The following is a 21,540-nucleotide window of genomic DNA, read 5'->3' on the forward strand; positions in this document are numbered from 1 at the left end:
GACCGGCCTCATGGCAGCCAAACTAGATGCCATACGTGGGTGTCGTAAGTCCCATCAGGGACCACTTACAGTCCCTAACGGACATCCACAGTCTGCCCCATGCCTACCATCAATCCATGGCTGGTGTCACAGGAGTCATGACTCAGAGAAAACAACAACTGTCTAGTCAGATTGGCTACAGCGATGTCACCTGTGATTTGGGAAACATAAGGAGGGTCATGGAGAACATGAAGCGGATGCAGGCACAAAGAATGTCTACCACTGCTGCACACGAGAAAGCTGTAGATGGGATCTTCCATGCCTTGCAGATCCTCATCATGGGAGTGATGCCACAAGACATTGCGCAGATGAATGTTGCTGCTACTTCTACATCTTAGGCCCCTGATGTATCAGTGTCACACAGTGCTACAGACCAGAGTGTTTGATTGGTTCAGATGCTCAGTCCATCACCACCCCGTTTTGTACCACTTTGTTCGCCATAAGTTGGCGGGGTATGCTCAGACGTGAGTCCCTTGCTCACTTTGCCACTGGTTTCAAGCAAGCCAGGCTGAAGACGGCTGAAATGTCAGAAACCGGTCCTCGGAAGCTTGCTTCCGGTCCAGGGAAGGCATGGCTTGGCAGTTCGGGCTGGACTGTTCCCATGAGGCACAGGGTCAGACTGATTTGCATATAGCCATGTCTGAACTGGGGTGGCAGAGTGGGCTAAAGAACGGTGATGGATTAAACCCAGATCTGTTGACTGGGTGTGAGTGTTTGATTGGTTCAGATGCTCCGTCCATCACCACTCCCTTTTGTACCACAGACCAAATACCAGCACCCACATGTGAGGCACATGAAACGTCAGAGGACGAAGGTGAGGATGAATCTGACTTAGTGGTGAGAAAGATGCAGTAGCACTCATCTCAGCCATATGGCTTGTTTCTGCTTGTTTCTGCCCTCTGCATCATGCCCTGAAATAACGCCTTACACCGTCCCCAGTTACACTCTGTGACACTAACCTTGGACCTCGACATGGAATGCCATATTTTGTTTGCCAAACAATGACACAGCAATCAGCCTGCGGACTGGACTCTTCCCCTTCTGAGTAACTCGTCAATCCCTAAAGGACTTTGCCTGACACTCCACAGGGCAACATTGTAAAGTGTTGTCTGCATGGCCCAGTACTAAGACACCTTCAACACTCCACTGAACGAGAATAATACATGCTAATACACACAGACGTGTCATGTCTATGAGTAATCAAGTATGAAAGCATGAACGAATATAGGGGCAGTGATACCCCCTTACGTCCATGTTGCTCATGTTGTGGGACTTGAGTCACAAGGTGCATCCCTGCATCATGGTGGTATATGCTTGACCCCAAAAGAAGGTCTGTTGTCAATTGTAGGTCACAAATGACAGCCTATATCTAATGATTTGGGACACATATGAAACGCTGATGAGTGGGATTCCGTACTATGTTTGGCACACAGAAATGGCATTTGGGCTCGACAAATGTACTCGCCCGCTCGCAAATGCGAGTGAATTCTGTTCAGGTAGAGTCAGTTTCAAGGCCTACTTGACCGGCCTGGCGAGTGCTATCTGGTAGGTGCAGTAGCATGTGGAAGGCTCTAGGTGGCAACGCATTGCGGTGCGGTGCGCGATGAAAGGCTTTAGGGGGCAGCATGTTCATGCACGCACGCACGATAGGCGGAGTGCAGGTGGTGCGGTGCGCAGTGAAAGTCTTTAGGGGGCATCATGCACACACAGCCTATTGTTTGGAGGCCAGGGCCGTCAATCTTGTAGCGCGCGAAAGCGCTACCAATGACAGCCCTGGCCTGCCCCCGCGCTGTGCTGCTTAAAGTGCAGCAGTGACGTAGCACGCCACCTCACGCGCTCTCCTCGGTGGAGTCGGGACTCAGTGGCAAAGTGCAGGACGATTTGGCAGAGGTGAGTCAGTTTTAAATTTCTTTTCATTACACAAGGCTCCGTCATGTTGTCTCACCTTCACAGGTCAGCCTCCGAGTCTACGTTTTCCTTTTTCAACAGCGTTTCAGGCTTAGCCGTGTACCGTTACACATCGGTTTCTTTAAACTGCAGAGCTGGGAAAACTTATCCTCATGGTGCCGCTGCAGGGTGGGCTGAGTTGATTCACTAATCTGATTCAAATAATCGCAAATGTATTCATGAGGACCGACCGCTGTGAGTTATTGGATGCTTTATTTTTTGCAAGTGGATATCAACCTCCTGTTAAGGTTGAAATTGCTTTTTCGAATGTATAAGTGGAGGGGACATGAATCGCTGAGACAGTAACGATTTTGTACAGTTGGAGTTGGTAACTGAAGAGAGGAAAATGATGAGCCACTGTTGGCTCCTGTGTATGCTTAGCCTATGGCTGCTCCTAATTGTTGGCCTCCTTTTCCTCTGGATGGTCGCCTTTGCTGGTAACAAGGCAGCCTCTGACGTTGCTGCTATTGTCCTTGAGGCCACTTTGGGATTTAAGTACTCTGATGAGAATAGAGACTCTCGTAAGCATGTAACCTCAGTTCTTTTCTCCTTTCTAAGGGTCCCACCTTTAGAGTTTCCATTGCGGCCTTCATTTGGGTCATTTCATTATAGACATGTATGCTGAATAAGATGATAACAGAAAAAAGGTTGAGAATCCTTTGCTGCACCTGTAGTTAGAGACCAGTGAGCCTCAACCAGGAAGATCGTCTCAGGCCATAATAATACTCATGATCTGATGTGTCTGCAGCTATGCTGATTGTCTGTTTCAACACCATTGTTGCTTTATTGGGGGTCTTTCATAAAATTCTCACAACGTTCTGTAGGCAGGTCATTGGCAAGATGTTGAAGTGGATCTCTTATACCTGCCTAAGAGAGCTGTGACACTGTCTGCGTGGTTGTTGCAGAAGTTCCACATACTGTTCTGCCCACTGAGTCATATCTTTTACTCTCCTTGTCTGGAGAGACGTTGGATGAAGTCGAAGTGATTGTGACATGATATTTCCTTGACAGTGCATCTATGAGCAGCCAGGAGGAAGATCCATAATGGATCATAATCTGGTAGCATATACCTTTTCTCCACTCTTGACGTCAGTTGCTGAGCCAGAGACTTGGACAAATGAAAGAAGTAGCCTTAAAGAGGTTCTCTGCTGAAAAGTTTCAGAAATCACAGAGGTGGAATCTGTAGCTGCTGGTAAAGACATATTTAGTTTATTTGCACCCCTGGTCCTAGGCGATGTATATGTCTTCATGATCGCCTACAGGATGTAGAATATCTCAAATGCCTGAGATGGCGATTGCAATGGCATGTCACTATTGATGCTGGTTTTCTGGATAGAAACTGGTGTCAGTGGTAGTCCTGAATAAGCTCCTGAAGGGCTCTAGAATATTTGCAGGCCAGCTATGTTGAGGTCATGAAACATTCATGAAGCACTACTGCCAGTCGTTCCTACCAGAGAATAATAGTGAGACAAGCTGTGCTCAGAAAAGTCGTCTAGTGCAGGGAGCCTCATTTCTTCTTCCTGAATCAATGATGTGACATATTTACTATTTTGTAAAGCACACACATATCCAACAAGATGCTCACTTGGACTCAACCACTGGACTTTGTCTTTTTGGCATGTTATTAACTTGAAAGAGCCAATGCTAGTCATGAAAAGGGCATTTACCTGTGGCTAGGATTTCCAGTGTTGTTATTTTTCATAAACTTACATGCAGCCCTCTCTATTATCATTTTAAGTTTCACACTCCTTCCTTGAGCATTATTTTGTGACCGGCCAGTTCGAGAATGTCTGTTTGGCATTGTGTTGAGAGTTGCATTCGCTTTTTGTGTGGGACCTTTGTGTACCTGCATTTTCAGTTGGTAATATTGCTTGGTGTGCCAAGCCCTAGCGGTGTGTTTTTGTGTGTGTGCGTATGTATTCGCGCACTTGTGCACACATTCTTCCTGCTGCTAATGCAGGGTAGTCTTTGCCTTTCTCCCTCCAAGGTTGATAACAGTCATGGGTACCAGTGATTTGTGTGATGATCCAAGAAGTGATTTGTGTTTTGTGCGATGCAACTACTTACAGTAATTTATTACGCTGCACTGAATTTTTTCCTTTGGTCTTAATAAGATTCAATATATTTTATTGTGCATTGTGAGTTGAAAATGAATGTCCATGTTGTAATGAAACTGTAAAGCGTTATGTGCAAATTTGTTTACAGGTCAGACTGTCTGTGCTGTGCCCATATAAACTCACTGTTTAAAAAAGGTTTGCTTGCCTTTTCCCAGATGAAGCGCAATGTGGAGAGTTTGATTTGGCTGTGTTGCACCGTAGGTTCATGCACTTTTATAAACGTCCGAACTTCTGTCAGTTATTATCTGAAGGTAATGGAAATTAAATGTCTTCCCAGAGTTTATACTGCTGCAAGTTGCATTAGAACAGGTTTACTATGTTGTGTAGTTTATTTGTATGTTTCCTCACCTTCATTGCTTGATTTTGCTTGCAAGACAGTGTGACCATCACCTAAGGTGCGGCTTGTGCAGATTGTGTGACCACTTGACTAATTACCACCCAGTTTCACCCCAAAAAGTAGTTTAGGCCCAGAGTTAGGCTTTGGGAGGGGGAAGCGTCAGGCAGACCTTTTACTGACCAGGTATAAGCCTCCCCCATATTAGAACCCGCAATACTCAAGAGCAGACTAGTCTCAATAGTGAGTTATTTCAGAAGCTGCACTGGTGTTGCACATCGTTCAGTACCATTAGAGCGCATTTCCAAATTGGGGTGCTTTTGTGCGAACCTGAGAGTGCCACACTGAGTTACAGATCTGATGCATACAAATTTATATTGGAACCATCATATATGTTATTAATTATTAAAAGCAAATGTTATAAGCCAGTATTGTAGTTTGTACAAACTTCATGGTAAATTTTTAAATTAGTTACAGTGAGTTGTTGTTTTTGATTCTAGCTCAAAGCGGACAGAAGCAGTCAGTGAGTCAGTGCTGGCTAACTAGTGAGGACAAGGCAGACAACAGGCAGAGAGTGCAGCTGCAATGGCAGACATCAGGTTGTGGTTGGCCGGAAAAACTGGAGCTAAAACTCCAATGAATAATGCAGGAGAGAGTTCAGCAGTTGGAAAAAGGAGATTAGAAGAAATCCACCAAAAGCAAAGGGAGTATGATAAAAAAAAAAGACAGAGAGTTGTACAACAGAAATGGCTTGAAGATTTCAAGTGGGCAGTGATTGAAGAACAGGAAAGTAATGGAGCTGCTGCTGACCTAGTTGAGCCCAGTTTTAAAAAATCTCAAGTTTTGTATTGTGGAGTTTGCAGGAAATTTCCTCATCTTGCAGATACTAAGTCTTCCCTATATGTTGGTGTGACAGAAAAATTCAAAAGGGAGACGTTGGAATGGCACCACAAGAGCAAATTGCATGAAAAATGCATATTACATGAAGCTGCAATTCAAAAGCCACAGGAGACCTGCATAGCCAAATCGATCACAAAAATGCATGAAAAAAATATCCGGCACTTAAACATTTTATTTAATACAGCCTATTATATTGCAAAACAAGGTGAGGCTTTTATTAAGTTTCCAAAACTCTGCTCACTGCAGAAAAAGAACAATCCTGAGTGGAATTTCGAAAATTATATGACTGATCATGCATGCCGTAACTTTGTAATAGCAATTTCCGAGACCCTAAAAATGTCAATTCGATCCCAAATAGAAAATGCTAGGTTCATCAGTGTTCTGTCAGATGGGTCAACTGACAAAGGAATTCAGGAACAGGAACTTATTTATGTACGATTCGTTTGTGAAGGCACCCTTGTTACCCATCTGTGTGACATTGTCAGCATGAAAAACTCCACTGCGTCCGGAGTGAAAAATGCTATTATGGTTGGCCTGGAAAGCATGGGCATATCTCTGGATATTCTGAGCCAGAAATGCATTGGTCTGAATACAGATGGAGCTGCTGTGAACCTCGGTACTAAATCTGGTGCTGTGAAGCAGCTACTGGACGAAGTCTTCAAGCATCAAGGATGGGACAATTGCAATCACATTGCAGTTGTGCACTGTGTAGCTCACAACCTAGATCTTGCTGTGTGTGATGTTAAAAAAAAGAGTTCATACATATCCAAATTTGAAGAGGTGCTCAAAGGATTTTTCAAACTATATTATTATTCACCTAAGCGGAGAAGGGAACTTAAAGAGCTAGCTGATAATCTGGAAGAGCAGTTACAACATTTTGGTGGCTTGCAGCAAATCAGATGGGTAGCAAGTCAGCACAGGGCAGTAACAGCGCTTAAGACAAACTGGGAAGCTACAGTACTTCATCTTGAGCACCTTGCTACTGGTACTGATGAATATTCAAACAAAGCCAATGGAGTTGCTTCATGACATGAAATCGGAGAAGTTTCTTTATTTCTTGCACTTCATGATAGACTCCACAGAGCTGCTTCAGCAAGCTCTGAAACAGCATTTCAACAAGAAGATACTCTTATTTCTGAAGTTGCAAGAAGAATCGAGGTGCTTCAACAGAAGCTAATACTGCTGAAAACAAAGCCAGGAAAAGCACTAACACAATTTCAATTGCTTTTTAAAGATGGAAATTTCGCAGGGGTCCCGTTACTAACACAGGCAAAGCCTGCTAGAAAAGGCAGCTCTAATGAAACTAGTGTCAAGGAAGACACTATTGAGTTAATAGAGAATGCTCTTTCATTTATGAGTGACCGCTTTCTGAAGCACATCTCAGGCAAGCCGCATTCTTTGTTTAACATTTTTGATTTTACTTTGTGGCCAGACTCTGTTGAAAAGATTAGAGATTTTGGGGATCAAGAATTTGAGGACCTTGGACAGTACTACAAAAAGGTACTTACTGAAGAAGAAATTCAGTCTGCCCTGGAGAGTGGCTAGATTTTAAACTGTACGTCTTTCATCGGAGGTTGTTGCAGCCTGTATCCCTCTTCACTCAGCTATTGAAAAAACGCCCAGAAGAAGTTAAACATGTCCTTCCAATTTTAGAAATCATGCTTTCCATCAGTCCAACAACAGCAATATGTGAACGGGGGTTTAGCAGCATGAACCGAATAAAAAATGAGCTCCGTACGTCCCTTAAAAGTGACACCATGTCTGCTTTAATGCGAATCCAAGTAGATGGGCCAGAGTTAGACACTTTTGATCCAAACCCAGCCGTTTTGCATTGGCTTTCAGCAAATCCAGGAACAAGACATATTATGGGCCACAAACATCCTTGTCAAAACAACACTAGTGTTGTTACTGACTCAGAAGATAGCGACTCAGTTTAATGCTACTCTGTTCAAATCAGCACCATTTTCCTTAACAACTTGTGCATTTTTGTGTTTTACCATTCACTGTGGTGTCTGAATACTTCTGACAATTTGCAATGGTGGCAGCTGTTTGTCTCCTTTCGAGACACTGACTCCCAGTCACAGACCTGTGTTGAATCCATCATCGTTCTTTAGTTCACTGTTCGCCACCCCAGTTTAGGACTGGCTATGCAAATCAGTCTTGACCAATTTAATAAATAAAACTTCTGACAATTTGCCATGGAGCTGTTTGTCTCCTTTCGAGACACTGACTCCCAGTCACAGACCTGGGTTGAATCCATCATCGTTCTTTAGCTCACTGTTCCCCACCCCAGTTCAGGACTGGCTATGGAAATTAGTCTCGATGACCCCTGTGCCTCATTGGAACAGTCCAGCCCGAACTGCCAAGCCATGGACTCCTGACCCGGCCCGTGGCACTTCTTTTCATACAAATTAAACACTGCCACAGCTACAGCAATGTAAATGAAACTTTGAGGACTTGCAGCATAAACGGATTACAAAATGAGCTACATTCATCTGCTGACGGAGCGCTAATGCTGTATTTTGAAAGAACAAGCACTGACTTTGGCCATAAAGTTATTTCAATGGGAAGGACAGAAGGCAGCGATCTGAAGAACGCAAACCTTAGCCTCAGTCTGAGCATCAGCTTCCTCACTACAAGTAAGTGCCAGCCTGATATGTATACATGTTAAAGTAAAGGTATTTTTTTTGCCATGTATGTTCGCAGAAACCTTCCCCACAGCACTTTGATACACACATAGGGAGGTAAATGGATGAAATTTGCCGTTTATTTGGGTGGCCAATGTTTTCCTGGGTTGTTGGCGCTGCAAATGTTTTGAAAAAAGTCCATTATGCGATCAATTGTGGGTCGAGTGCATTGCTGTTAGGTCGAGTAGAATAGTGTACTCACTCGACCTGCAGGTCAAGTGAGATTTTTTAGATTTGTCGAGCCCTGAAATACGTGACACCCTAAAGAGCCTCTCTGTACAGAGGTGACACACCCACCATCTATTTTCAAATCATGAGATTGTTAACACTACATGTTGCACTTACACTTGTCAGAGGGATGTGCTTGTACAGAGGAGGGACATGTCTGAACTGGGGTGGCAGAGTGGGCTAAAGAACGGTAATGGATTAAACCCAGATCTGTTGACTGGATGTGAGTGTTTGATTGGTTCAGATGCTCCGTCCATCACCACCCCCTTTTGTACCACTTTGTTCGCCATAAGTTGGCGGGGTATGCTCAGACGTGAATCCCTTGCTCACTTTGCCACTGGATTCAAGCAAGCCGGGCTGAAGACGGCTGAAATGCCAGAAACCGGTCCTCGGAAGCTTGTTTCCGGTCCAGGGAAGGCATGGCTTGGCAGTTCGGGCTGGACTGTTCCCATGAGGCACAGGGTCAGACTCATTTGCATATGGCCATGTCTGAACTGGGGTGGCAGAGTGGGCTAAAGAACGGTGATGGATTAAACCCAGATCTGTTGACTGGGTGTGAGTGTTTGATTGGTTCAGATGCCCCGTCCATCACCACCCCCTTTTGTACCACAGACCAAACACCAGCAGCCACATGTGAGGCACATGAAACGTCAGAGGACGAAGATGAGGATGAATCTGACTTAGTGGCGAGAAAGATGCAGTAGCACTCATCTCAGCCATATGGCTTGTTTCTGCCCTCTGCATCATGCCCTGAAATAACGCCTTACACTGTCTCCTGTTACACTCTGTGACACTAACCTTGGACCTCGACATGGAATGCCATATTTTGTTTGCTAAACAATGACACATCAATCAGCCTGCGGACTGGACTCTTCCCCTTCTGAGTAACTCGTCAATCCCTAAAGGACTTTCGCTGGCCCTCCACAGGGCAACATTGTAAAGTGTTGTCTGCATGGCCCAGTACTAAGACACCTTCAACACTTCACTGAACGTGAATAATACATACTAATGCACACAGACGTATCATGTCTATGATTAATCAAGTATGAAAGCATGAACGAATGTAGGGGCAGTGATACCCCCTTGCGTCCGTGTTGCTCATGTTGTGGGACTTGAGTCACAAGGTGCATCCCTGCATCGTGGTGGTATATGCTTGACCCCAAAAGAAGACCTGTTGTCAATTGTAGGTCACAAATGACAGCCTATATCTAATGATTTGGGACACATGTGAAACACTGAGGAGTGGGATTCCGTACTATCTTTGACACACAGAAATGGTATTTCAAATATGTGACACCCTAAACAGCCTCTCTGTACAGAGGTGACACACCCACCATCTATTTTCAAATCATGAGATTGTTAACACTACATGTTGCACTTACACTTGTCAGAGTGATGTGCTTGTACAGAGGAGGGACATGCACTCAGGGAATGTGTGTTGTAATGAATTTGTTTGCACATGCTATGCCTGTGGTCATTTTGTACTGTCCCGTGATTGCTAAGTACTGTGACAATGTGACATACTCATGTGAAGAAATTGTCAATTATGGTGTTCCTACGGGCTATTCCTGCTGCAGCTGCAGTGGGGTGTGGTCCACCTGCCTCATCTTCCTCATCATCGTCCGGTGCATCTGGCACTTGTATCCATGGGGCATTGGTGCGTACACAAATGTTGTGCAACACACAACATGCAACAATCCTCTTGCACACAATGTCTGGGCTGTACAGGAGCCTTCCACCTGTGATGTCCAGACACCTGAAAAGTGACTTCAACACGCCAAATGTGCGTCTATCGATGCCCCTGGTGCCTTTGTGGGCAGCATTGTACTGCCTCTAGGCCTGTGTGTTTGGGGTTCGGAGGGGTGTCATCACCCAAGGGCAGAGTGCATATCCTTGATCACCTGTGACAGTGCAGAGAGACATGAGTCAATAGTTGGTTCTGCAAAATGTGTTGGCAGGCTCAATGGTTCATTGGTGTGTGATATGTGTGACTTAATGATTCCCGTTTGACATGTACTGCTTGTAGAAAATGAGCGGCATCAATGTGTATTACGAAGCCTCACTGCTGCTTCTCCGTCCCCCGAGTCTATTTACTAGTGTGTGCAGCGCGGTTGCATCACTTACACTCCTAAGGCACACCATTGTCTGCGCATGTCCGCAAGCCTGACAACAACACTGTGATTTTGTGCGTTGAAGGTGGGCAGCCACGTGTATGAAGGCCTATGGTTAGGATAGGGTGGACACAGATGTAGAGTTCATGGCTGGCTAAACTCGCAATGCGTTTGGGGGTAGACCTTTGGCTTATGCTGCGGTAATAGCGTCACACACAACAGTTGGCATGTATGATCCCGGACCCAGAGCGGGCTTGTGCTCCCTCATTTACCCCTTTGGCTGAGTTCGCACTCTGGGGCATGCTACATTGCGAAATTGTCCATTGCGGGACGGGTGGCGCCGACACTACAGCAGAGACACATGCATAAGTTCCTTCCTTGGCAAGGCCAAAACTTACCACGCCCTGAGCCCCGGGTTGATGAATCACACCCCTAAGCTGGACTATCGTACGCCAGTCCACTCCGCTTATGCTTACAGGGGGGTATGACACAGCTACATGGCCGAGGTCTACCCCACTGCTTGAGGTGACATGGTTGCATCCGCTGTACACAGCACAATGTTATGTGGTAGGACCGGGGGCCCTCATGCATTCATAATGACCACACAGACAAACTTAGATAGTTTGTGGAACTGGCTACAGGCACGTGCGCCCGGTCCCTTTTATTGCCAGGGTCACATGTCCAGTGACACCTGTGCTTGATAGGTGTGGGGTGAGTGTAAGCCAGCCCTCAGGGAGTGGTTGGTGCTGGCAACAACTACAACAGTGATCAGACAATCAGAAGGTCAAAGTTCAAATAACAAGGGTCCGTGACTTGAGCTGCAAAGAGTTAGTGGTCCTGGATGCACTACAGCTGGCACTGGGCACACCACCAAGGGACGGTGACTTGCGGTGCATTGACGTAGGGCCACGAGAGCTGAGCGGGTCCTCGTCGATGTCCAAGGTGAATGTTGCGTAGTGTTTCGGGGGACGTGGAAGGTGTCTTCCAGGGCATGATGCAGAGGGCAGAACAAAGCAGAAACGGGCAATATGGAGGAGATGAATGCTACAGACTTATTCTTAACAGCAAGTCAGTATCAGCTGCATGATGATGAAGACAACCCCCAGGCCATATACTCAGATGCCACCAAAGTACAACCAGAGAGTGTACATGAATTTTGTGCTGAAAGGGGATGCAGTCTGCGATGAGGCCTGTACAATGATATAAACTCTGCCATAAATAAATCAAGACTCGGTTCCAAATGTGTGACCTCCTCGACCGCAGTTTAGGCCGGAGGCAGTGGTCAGCAGGGGCCCACAGCCATGTGTCATTGGCTTGTGATGCGCAGAGTTAGTGGCAGTTGTTGGTAGTGTTCGATCACCTCCGGAACGATGATAATTTTTTCCTCCAGACTGAACCGCGTCTTTCTCTTACTCCTCTCCTGGCGTACAATGATATGAAATCGGCCATTGCTAAATCAAGACTCAGTTCCAAATTTGTGACCGCAGTGTAGGCCGAAGGCAGTTGTCAGCAAGGGACCACAGACATGTGTCGTTGGAATGCTAGACACGGGGTTGGTGGCACCACATCGAGGGAGAACAGTGATATCAAACGTCCCACTAACATATGAACTCCGCCATCATGACATCAAGACTCAGTTCCGAATGTGTGACCTACTAGACCTCAGTGTAGGCCGGAGACAGCGGTGGAGTACGTCAACGAGAAAGGAGTGCTGGAGGCCTGTGTCGCGGAGACCAACGATGGTCTGAGGAGGCTGCCAAGGTCGCGGGCCTCGGGCTCTGAGCTTGCACTAGCATGTGGTGGGCCCTCTTTGACACACGCCGGTGTCGGCAGGTGAGCAGGCCTGGGTGCGCTCGGGCGGGCAAGACGGGTCTGGGGACCAGCGGCCTGCAGCAGGCACACTGGATCACAGGCAACACCGCTCACGGCGTTGGCCTCGTGGCGGGGTGAGAGGCGCTGCCCTGCCAGACACGTTGGCCATTCTGTAAGAGAACCACGCCCAGAGCTACGTGCTTTTTATTCACACTCCTACACTAGCCTGGCGTGCGCTGGGCCAACCCACTCCGCTCATGCTTACAGGGGGGATGGGGGGGGCGTAACAAGCTACATTTCCGCGATCTTCCCCACTGGCTGAGGTAACATGGTTGCGTCCACTGTCCACTATACTCCAAACACCAGCAGTGTATGTCAACATGGATATATCTGTGGTCTGCATACTGCAGACTGGCCAGCACATCCACGCCACACTTGGCATTGTGTACATTCTCATTCATGGGTCACTTGCCTCCTTCGCACATGCCTGGTTCCCACCTCTCCCCACAATCTTCTATTGTGTGGCTGAGATGCCATGCCGTTGAAGGCTTATGTTAATGGCTAGCCCAGGTTACCACAGTAAGTTGTGCTGTCGTGTCTGGTAGGTGTATAAACAAGGCTTGGGTCTGTGACCACCTGGACTGGACCACTATACTATATGTAAACAAACCAAAGTGTCCAGGAAGACTAATACCATGGATTTGATGTACACCTTAAACCATCAATTAGAGGGCGCCTCAGCGTTATTCAGCTCAATTTTTTTGATATTTTGTATAAAGAAACAATTCCATTCAATTGTGCACATCGTGAAATGGATAACACGTGATTTAAACAGTGACATACAATATTCATTTGAACAATTACTAAAATACAATGTATACAACACAAAAGGTTTTTGCAATGATGACAGAGAGACATACAAATAAGCAAATTCATACAAAAATGTGTGAGTACAGTCCTGTTTGACCAGTCCTAATTCTGTAAATAAGCACTAGGTGGACATTCTCTTTTTATGGAGGTTACTATTATACGTCCTGCCTGTGAGCCAGAGATGGGGTTACACAAGTTTTTTGGGTGTTGCCTGGCAGGGGAGAGAATTACACTAATTCCCTTATGGCCCCATACTCATAGAAGTCAACGCATTTCGAACCCATCGCGATTATAGGGTTCTCCTCAGGACTTGGACTTGGCTCTCAGTTCTCTAATAAGAACAATTAATAATTCACTATAAGACCCAACACTGTTTGCAGTCACAAAGATTGCCTATAATATCAAAACTTATGTTTCTGTATGTACCTTAGTTTAGCAGTGGAAAGCCAGCTACTGGGGAAGGGCGGTGTTCCTCATACTGTAAAGGTTCTGGTAAATCAAAGTTAAAAACACTGTTAGAATACTAGCACTAGTTGGGCCCCTGAATAAGCTGCCACCAGTTAACCCCTTCGCTGCGGCGGGAATTCCGCCGCAGCGCTAAGGGGGCGGGGGGGTCAAGCAGCGCTCGCATTCTCGTGACGGAGCCGCTCCGTCACGAACCGCGGTTGAGCTGTGCTCGTGACGGAGCGGTTCCGTCACGAACGCGCCCGCTCAATAGAACGCACCGCGCAGGCGCGCCGAGCGGGCCATGGCGGAACCGCTCCGTCATGAGCACAGCTCAACCGAGGCTCATGACGGAGCGGCTCCGTCATGAGCACACAAGGGGTTAAAAAACTTTCGCTCTAGTTAGGGCAAACTCTGTGTGGCGTTTGTATCCACACCTGCGTGGGCTTGATTTCTGTGGAAACATATTGAAAATAACTTGGATGGTGTATGTAACATTAATAGCCTATGCATGTGCAAGGAGCAGAATGTATAGTACCTCGTTAGACGGCTACCCATCTCAGAGGGTCACAGTCAATCTCGCTCTGCTACTTCAACTCATTACAAAAAAGCCTGCAAGTTAAAGTAAGAAAGCTTACTATAGCTTCTACCTCGGCCTGTAATGACGGGTTTGTTCGTTTGTGTCTCAAAAGTCTCACTTGCCTGTTGCTGCTGGAATGAATCAAACAGCGTGCAGGAGTCCATCGCCCTGGAAGCTTTCCTCGCGTTAGGCGCTCTTGAAAGCAGTTACGTAAATGACCCGGTTCTGATCTCAATCATCACATGACCTCGGTACATTGTGGGTCATGTAGTTTCTGACAAGATACGATTGTGTAGCATGAAACTATCTAGGAACCAGTTGTAAAAATGGCAAGTAACTGTCCTGAAACCGGCTGACCCGCTGCCCAGTCAGGAGAGTAGGTCTGATAGACCATTTGCAATCTTGGTCACATGGTTGTGTTGAACTGTGTGATTAGATTTTGACGATTTTGTAACGTTCATTCAATCCTTGTAACGGTGTGTCAAATAATACAATATTGGTAAGACTAGGAGTATTGAACTTGAGACCATTTGGGTAATCACCTACTGATTTATGTCAGGAGGAAATTACTCCAGTGTCTGGTATACAACAATTTTGGACCGAGAAAGTGAAAATTATTGTGCTTCTGATTCTTTTGATAATAATATTGGGAATGCTAGGGTTGTTCTGGTGGTCAGAAGAAAACCACCCAGTCTCCAAATCAGTGACATCAGTCACCACACCAGTACCAGAGCATCAGTACATAACGCTTGCCCCTCATAAACAAGCATACTGCTTGCAATATGTTAATAATACATTAATTCAGGTTTTAGATAATGCCCATAATGCAACAAATTGTTTTATGCTATCTTCAGTTAAAAGGAAGGCCCCTCTTATTCCTCTCCTTTATCCTATAATGGGTCTTGTAGTGCCTGGTGGGAATTGAATTTTGCTTCTTACATCAAATTTACTAATACAGCAGAACAGAGTCAGCTTAGGGACCACCTTTATTATCTATGCTGGCCAGATGCTGTTAGAATCTATGGCACTATGGAGGAGAAGGAGGAATTTACAGGCAATGATAACTCCTCTATGTTATTATCCTTTAATGAGAGAAAAGTGTCCAAGGTGGATATGATACCCATACCTGCACATGCCCATAACGCCCTCTTTTGTGTTCAAGGTGAAGTGCCCCTTGCTGTTGGGAATAGTATTTGCTCCCATACAGTGATATTAAATTGCACTAGTTCTCCATCATTTGTGGCTTCACAAAGCACCTATTTTGTTTGCAGTAATCAGGCATAAGTCCGACTCCCTAAAAGATGGTCAGGCAGATGCTGTATTGCATTTATTCTTCCTCCCACTTACCTTGCAGCATCTGATTATCACAGGACACATCAACGTAATAAACGGGAAGTACAGGTTGACCAGACAGATACCAAGCTGCAGCAATTTATTGATGCAATGAAGGGTATAGTGCCTTTTTGGGGCCTATGGCCAATAGTGTACAGATGCGCTAATTTATCAGAGTAGTGGAAGCTGTTATTAATAATCAATCAATCAATCAAGAAATTTGTATAGCGCGCTACTCACCCGGAGGGTCTCAAGGCGCTTGAGGGAGGGGGTCCGCTACTGCTCGAACAGCCAGGTCTTGAGTTGCTTCCTGAAGGAGAGGTGGTCTTGGGTAAGACGGAGGTGGATGGGGAGGGAGTTCCAAGTCTTGGCTGCCAGGTAGGAAAAGGATCTTCCTCCCATGGTGGCTCTTCGAATGCGTGGAACAGCGGCGAGGGCGTGGCTGGTCAATCGTATCTGGCGGGTGGGAGTGTAGAAGGTCAGGTCGTGGAGGGCCATGTGTGCGTGGGTGAGGAGTCTGAACGTGATTCTCTTGCTGACGGGGAGCCAGTGTAGGTCTCTCAGGTATCCGGAGATGTGGCTGTGTCGGGGGATGTCCTGGATGAGTCGAGCGGAGGCGTTCTGGATGCGTTGGAGTCTCTTCTGCAGTTTGGCTGTGGTTCCGGTGTAGAGGGTGTTTCCGTAGTCCAGTCGGCTGGTGACGAGTGCCTGGGTGACCGTCTTCCTTGTTTCGGTGGGGATCCATCGGAAGATCTTTCGGAGCATGCATAGGATGTTGAAGCATGATGATGAGACGGCGTTGACTTGTCTGGTCATCCAGAGGGAGGAGTCCAGGATGAAGCCCAGGTTGCGTGCGTGGTCCGTTGTTTTGGGTGCGCTGCCCAGGGCAGGGGGCCACCAGGAGTCGTCCCAGGCAGAGGGTGAAGATCCAAGGATGAGGACTTCCGTCTTGTCTGAGTTCAGTTTCAGGCGGCTTTTCATCATCCACTCGGCTACGTCTTTCATCCCTTCGTGTAGGTTGGTTCTGGCGGTGGCTGGGTCGTTGGTGAGGGAGAGGATCAGCTGGGTGTCGTCGGCGTAGGAGATGATGTTGAGGTTGTGTTGGCGTGCGATGGCTGCGAGAGGGCTCATGTAGACGTTGAAGAAATTATTCTAGAAATAAATACATATATTTTGTAATATATAACTTGTGTGGTGTCCTTTCATTTAGTATTTAAAAGGATTGCATATGGTAAAACAGCTGGCTTCACATGCCCTCTTGAGTTTAGCCTAAGACTGCTTTTGTCCATGCTACCACTAGGATAGCTGGTCTGTAAGGTTGACTTACAACCAATCTCCATTAGGGTCGTTTGGACTGGTGCAAGGTGCTCGCTAGAATAGTGATCATCATATACCAGGCCAACTTCTCACAGTAACCCAATTGGCAAGGACTTTAGGACTCTTGTAAGTCCCTATTAAATGGTACCACTGGTGCCCAGGGCATGGGTACTAAAGAGGGTCCCTATGGGCTTCAGCAGGCATTGTGCCACCCAAGGGGACACACACAAAAACTTCACGCAGCCTTCCATTGCAGGGTGCGTGAAATAGTGCAAACCATTTTGAAAACATGACGTGGCACACTCCCTGTATGCAATTCCCATGCACACTGCATATACTATATGTAAGTCACCCCTACAGCAGGCCTGAGAGTCCCAAGGCAGGGTGCATTATATTATATGTGAAGACATATCTGCATGAGCAGATATGTCCTTGTGATGTCTGGCTCCATTGCCACGACATTGCAAGTGACCAGGAAGCCATCTTAGGCATATGTTCTGGTCACTGATCATTACAAGTTACCCAGATTCATAATGGCTTCACTGAAAAAAAATGTTTTTTGGTATCTAACACCTCTTCTTAATAAATCCACACTGATGGCAGTGTTGGATTTATTATGACATGCACCCAGAGAGCACCTTAGAGGTACCCCCTGAAACCTACCAGGCATTTAGTGTGCTGGCTGACTAAACTCTTCCAACTTGCAACCACAGACGAGGGTCCATTGCTCTCAGAGCTCAAGAACAATGCCTGCTCTGAAGTAAAGTAATCACACTTCCTCCAGCAGGATGGCTAGTGAATTAGCAAACCAAGGTCAGAGGCTTCAAAGCCTCTGCCACCTTTGATATGCGTCCCCTGCTTCCTCCAGACCTGGAGAACATCACACCCTGCCCTGGGGTCCATTTGGCACCAGAGCCGGTGGGAAAATTAGCTAGTCAGTTTTCAATTCAATAAGCTTTATTCGATTTCTTGCAAGAAAATCATAAAAGTACATGATATCACACAACTTTATAATCAAGAAACAGCTGTAAACATCGTTAAAAAGTACAATCATAAATATGTTAAAATAACGTGCTGTAATTTCCTTCAAGCATGATCAAGGAGAATATCATATTACTAGATTTGATGTCAAAATAGTTTTTCAGCATTTAATTACGTTTTTTTAAATGAAGCTAGTGACCTGGTAAAATGTTCATTCTCTAGAAATTGCAGTACTAAAAATGCAGGACGACATTGTGTAAGACAGAGTGACCTAAAAATTGGTAAAACCCACCTCCTTCTTTGTATAGAATCAAATTTACAAAATAATAGAACGTGCATAGTCATTTGCTGAGACATATCATCGCATGGGCACTTGCTCATATTTCTGGACCAATCATTCATCGTGGGAAAACTTGTTAATCTGTGAAAGATCCCTAATCTAAAGCGTATCAGTACAAATCTTTCGTATCCTCCTAGTGTATTTTCAAGGTACGGCTGGATACCGTAAGTGGTTAGCATCATTTGATTCGACTGTACCGTTGGCTTCAATATTTCAGCAGAAAGTCTATTCGTCTCAAGGCGCGTCATACAATTTCTTTTAAAATCTTTTCTAGTTACAGAAATTATGGAACCAGGGTTTTCGTAGTATTCTGGATGCCCAAGGTCATTCATAAAATCTTTAACATATTTTAGCCAAGGGATGTTGGAAGCATGCTGTAGCTTGAGACTGTCATTTAAAATATCCCGGTTAAAAATAGTTTTGTGGTGGTCCAGATCCTGTGCCACAGCAGGACAGGTTGAATTTTAACGAGATCATGTATATGCTGCATCCCTAACTCGGAGTGGCATATGTAAGTAGATATACTACTTCGGACAGCCAGTACAAATCTAAAAAAAGGCATTCTCGACTAACTGTATGGGCTGAGGGTCAACATAGCCCCAGACACCTGCACGTACATTGCAGTAGAGACACATTTTACCTGGTATATGTGTAACATTTCAACAGGAGGTCGTCTACCCAGTGTCCTTGAAAAAGAGGCCATGGCAGCAGTAGCTTTTATAAATATTTTCCTAACTTGAACTGCCTGGGTTCATGTCTCCTTTTGGTCAGAAAGGATACCTAAATAAGGAAGTCTCTTAGTAAATTCAACCTTTTTATTATCAATAAATATGTCTCTGCATTTTGTACTACCTCCCCAACACTTCATAATAAAAGTTTTTGAGGTATTCACTCTAAGGCCCAGATTGTACATAAACATGGAGAAACTTGTCATACTCTTTGGAGTCCCGGTTGAGTTCAGGTCATCAGTACAGCACTGTCTGCATACAATAGGGCGGGTGTGAAGCGTGTATCAATTTGTGGCAGGTCCCGACACCGATACGCCAACGCTTGACTTAAATCATTAATATAAAGTGTAAATAAATAAAAGGTGTCAAGAAGAGCCTTGCCTTAACTCTCTCTGTATGTTAAACGTTGCTGTGCACTCCCCACTAGCCCCATAGCAGACCCATGCCTTTGCGTCACTATAAAGCTGCCTCAGGAAGTGTACAAGTGAGATTTCCACTCCTATATCGTCAAAATCTTCCATAATTTGTCATGTATTACACAAGCAAAGGCTGCAGTTAAGTCTACAAATGCCAGATATAACATGCGCTGTTTAGCGAGTGTTTACTTCCCCAAAAGATTAAGTTTAAACCCTGCACTACCGTGCCTAGTCCCTGCCGAAAGCCAAATTGTAATTCTGATATAATGTTATTGTCTTCTGGTCAATCCTAGAATCTGTTAAGTATGATGCACCCCATCACATTGACCAGGGAATCTACCAATGATATTGGCCGATAGCACGCAGGGTTCTGATGGTCACCTTTCTTAAATATCAAACCAGTGTTGATTCCGACCAGGTTATTATAAAACCGGACGAACAACACACTGCAATTACTTGGGTTAAGAGAGAACCCCCTAGAGACAAATTAGATTTAAAAAGGTCTATGGGGACTCCATCAGGGCCAGGCGCTTACCCACCCATACATGACCTCTTCTGGGGAGAAATGGACGTCTAGGGATAGTTATTCAATGGCAATGTTTCCCACACAGCTGTGGGATGTCCATGGGTTTCTCATCTATGGTGTTTTTATACATGTTTGAATATTGTTCCACCCATTGGTCCTCAGTAATAGCGATCTCTATGGTGGATGTATCTCGAGCAACCAGGAAAGGGGCATTTACTGCCCCCCAGAAGGCCGTTTTATCTCTGGCTAAAGGTGCTTTGTGCAATGCCGACCATGCTTCTTCTCTTAAAGCACCTTTGCACTCTTTCAGGGCCTGCTTATATCCCCCCTCTGGCCATTTTAATTTCTTGGTTATTTCTGGATGGTTTGTGTAAAGCGTGTTTCATGTTGTATAAGCTTTTGTACATATAGAGTCAAACCAACCTTGTTTCGAGTTGTACGTTTTTTTATTCTCCATAAATAAGGCCTTTTTTATTTCTCTGGAAATCTGTGTGAAGGATTTTAAAATGCCGACATGGGGGTTGTCTCATTGAGCCAGGCTAGGAAAGAAGTTTTACAGTTGGTCAACATTGTCCTTGTAAATTCAGTCGGGCCCATCATGGCCCAGCATAGGGAGTAGCCACTGATTTTGTCCCGAACAAAATGTGCCGATTTACCCTTCATGTTTATCACGTTACTTGGCAGTAAAAAGGTTATACTTAATGGAAAATGGTCACTCTGAGCGTTTTTTTTAGTAGTAAAACTGTTAAATCTGGTTGAATGTCTATTTGATATAATTATACAGTCGATGACGAAGTACAGCCCTCTCCTGTTAAATGTATAACTAAAAGGGACTGACGGAGTACATCGGTAGTTGGCAAATCCTAAATCAAATGAAAACATGATTTCATTTAAATATTCCCCGTAATTTGTGTGCAGAAAGTGTGTATAACTATTACCATCATCATACAAAATACCACAGATATGTATCCCAGTGTGTGGACACAGCGCAGAGCTAGAATCTCCACCCCAAAGGACAAACATATCTTTTAAATTTTCGTTCTGTAAGTTGTTTCGATTGTAACTTAATTTCTTCAATGCCCCCACAATCTGATCAGGGGGAGCATTATTATACAAATTTATCAGTGCAATGCAATACTTTTTATCAATATGGATTATAACAAGTTGGTAATGGGTCTCAGATTTCTTCAATTCAGTCTTGATTGCATTCAAATAATTGGATACATATGTACATAACCCACCCTTGGGTGTCCCACGTACCGAAGGCACCACAGCAGTGTGGAAGGTTTTGTAACCATTGATATGCAAGTATCCTCTGCCCAAGTTTCCTGGAAGCACATAATATTACATTTCCCTACGAAGTTCAACCACAGAGGATTGGTAAACTTAGTCCGTATACCTGCGACATTCCAGAATAGCGCATGACAACTATGATTTGTATTGTTCATTTCATTTGCCTTGGTCGGTGAACCTGTAGCTAGGAAAGGTGTCTCTGGAAATGAACATTTATCTTGGGTAGCCATTATATCATAGGTAAGGGGCGGGGTGAACAGGTGAGACATGGAGACCTTCACAAAGCACCTGTTTTGTGCCCAGCCAGTACAAGGCTTTGTTTCTCAAAGCATCCTAAGATTCTGATTCTTGAGCCGATAATCTTGGTACATTGACCAAGATTACCGTGTAGGGGGTGACTGCTGGAGGTAAATCCAGACAAGCCTGATCTGGCAGGTGCCTATTTGGGGGTGGGGGCAGGCTGGGGTGGTTATTACTTGGCTGGGAGGAGATAGGGGCACAAGCATTTGTACCATTTTTTTTAATTCGCTTTGTTTGT

At 45.3% G+C, this 21,540-nt stretch overlaps 1 pseudogene; it reads left to right on the forward strand.

The window, feature by feature from the left end:
• Positions 1-5,022: 5,022 nt before the first annotated feature.
• Positions 5,023-6,113, forward strand: LOC147668171 (zinc finger protein 862-like; annotated as a pseudogene).
• The last annotated feature ends 15,427 nt before the right edge of the window (positions 6,114-21,540 follow it).

The sequence above is a fragment of the Lissotriton vulgaris genome, unplaced genomic scaffold, assembly GCF_964263255.1.
Source record: "Lissotriton vulgaris unplaced genomic scaffold, aLisVul1.2 SCAFFOLD_7790, whole genome shotgun sequence".
Classification (NCBI taxonomy): Eukaryota; Metazoa; Chordata; class Amphibia; order Caudata; family Salamandridae; genus Lissotriton; species Lissotriton vulgaris.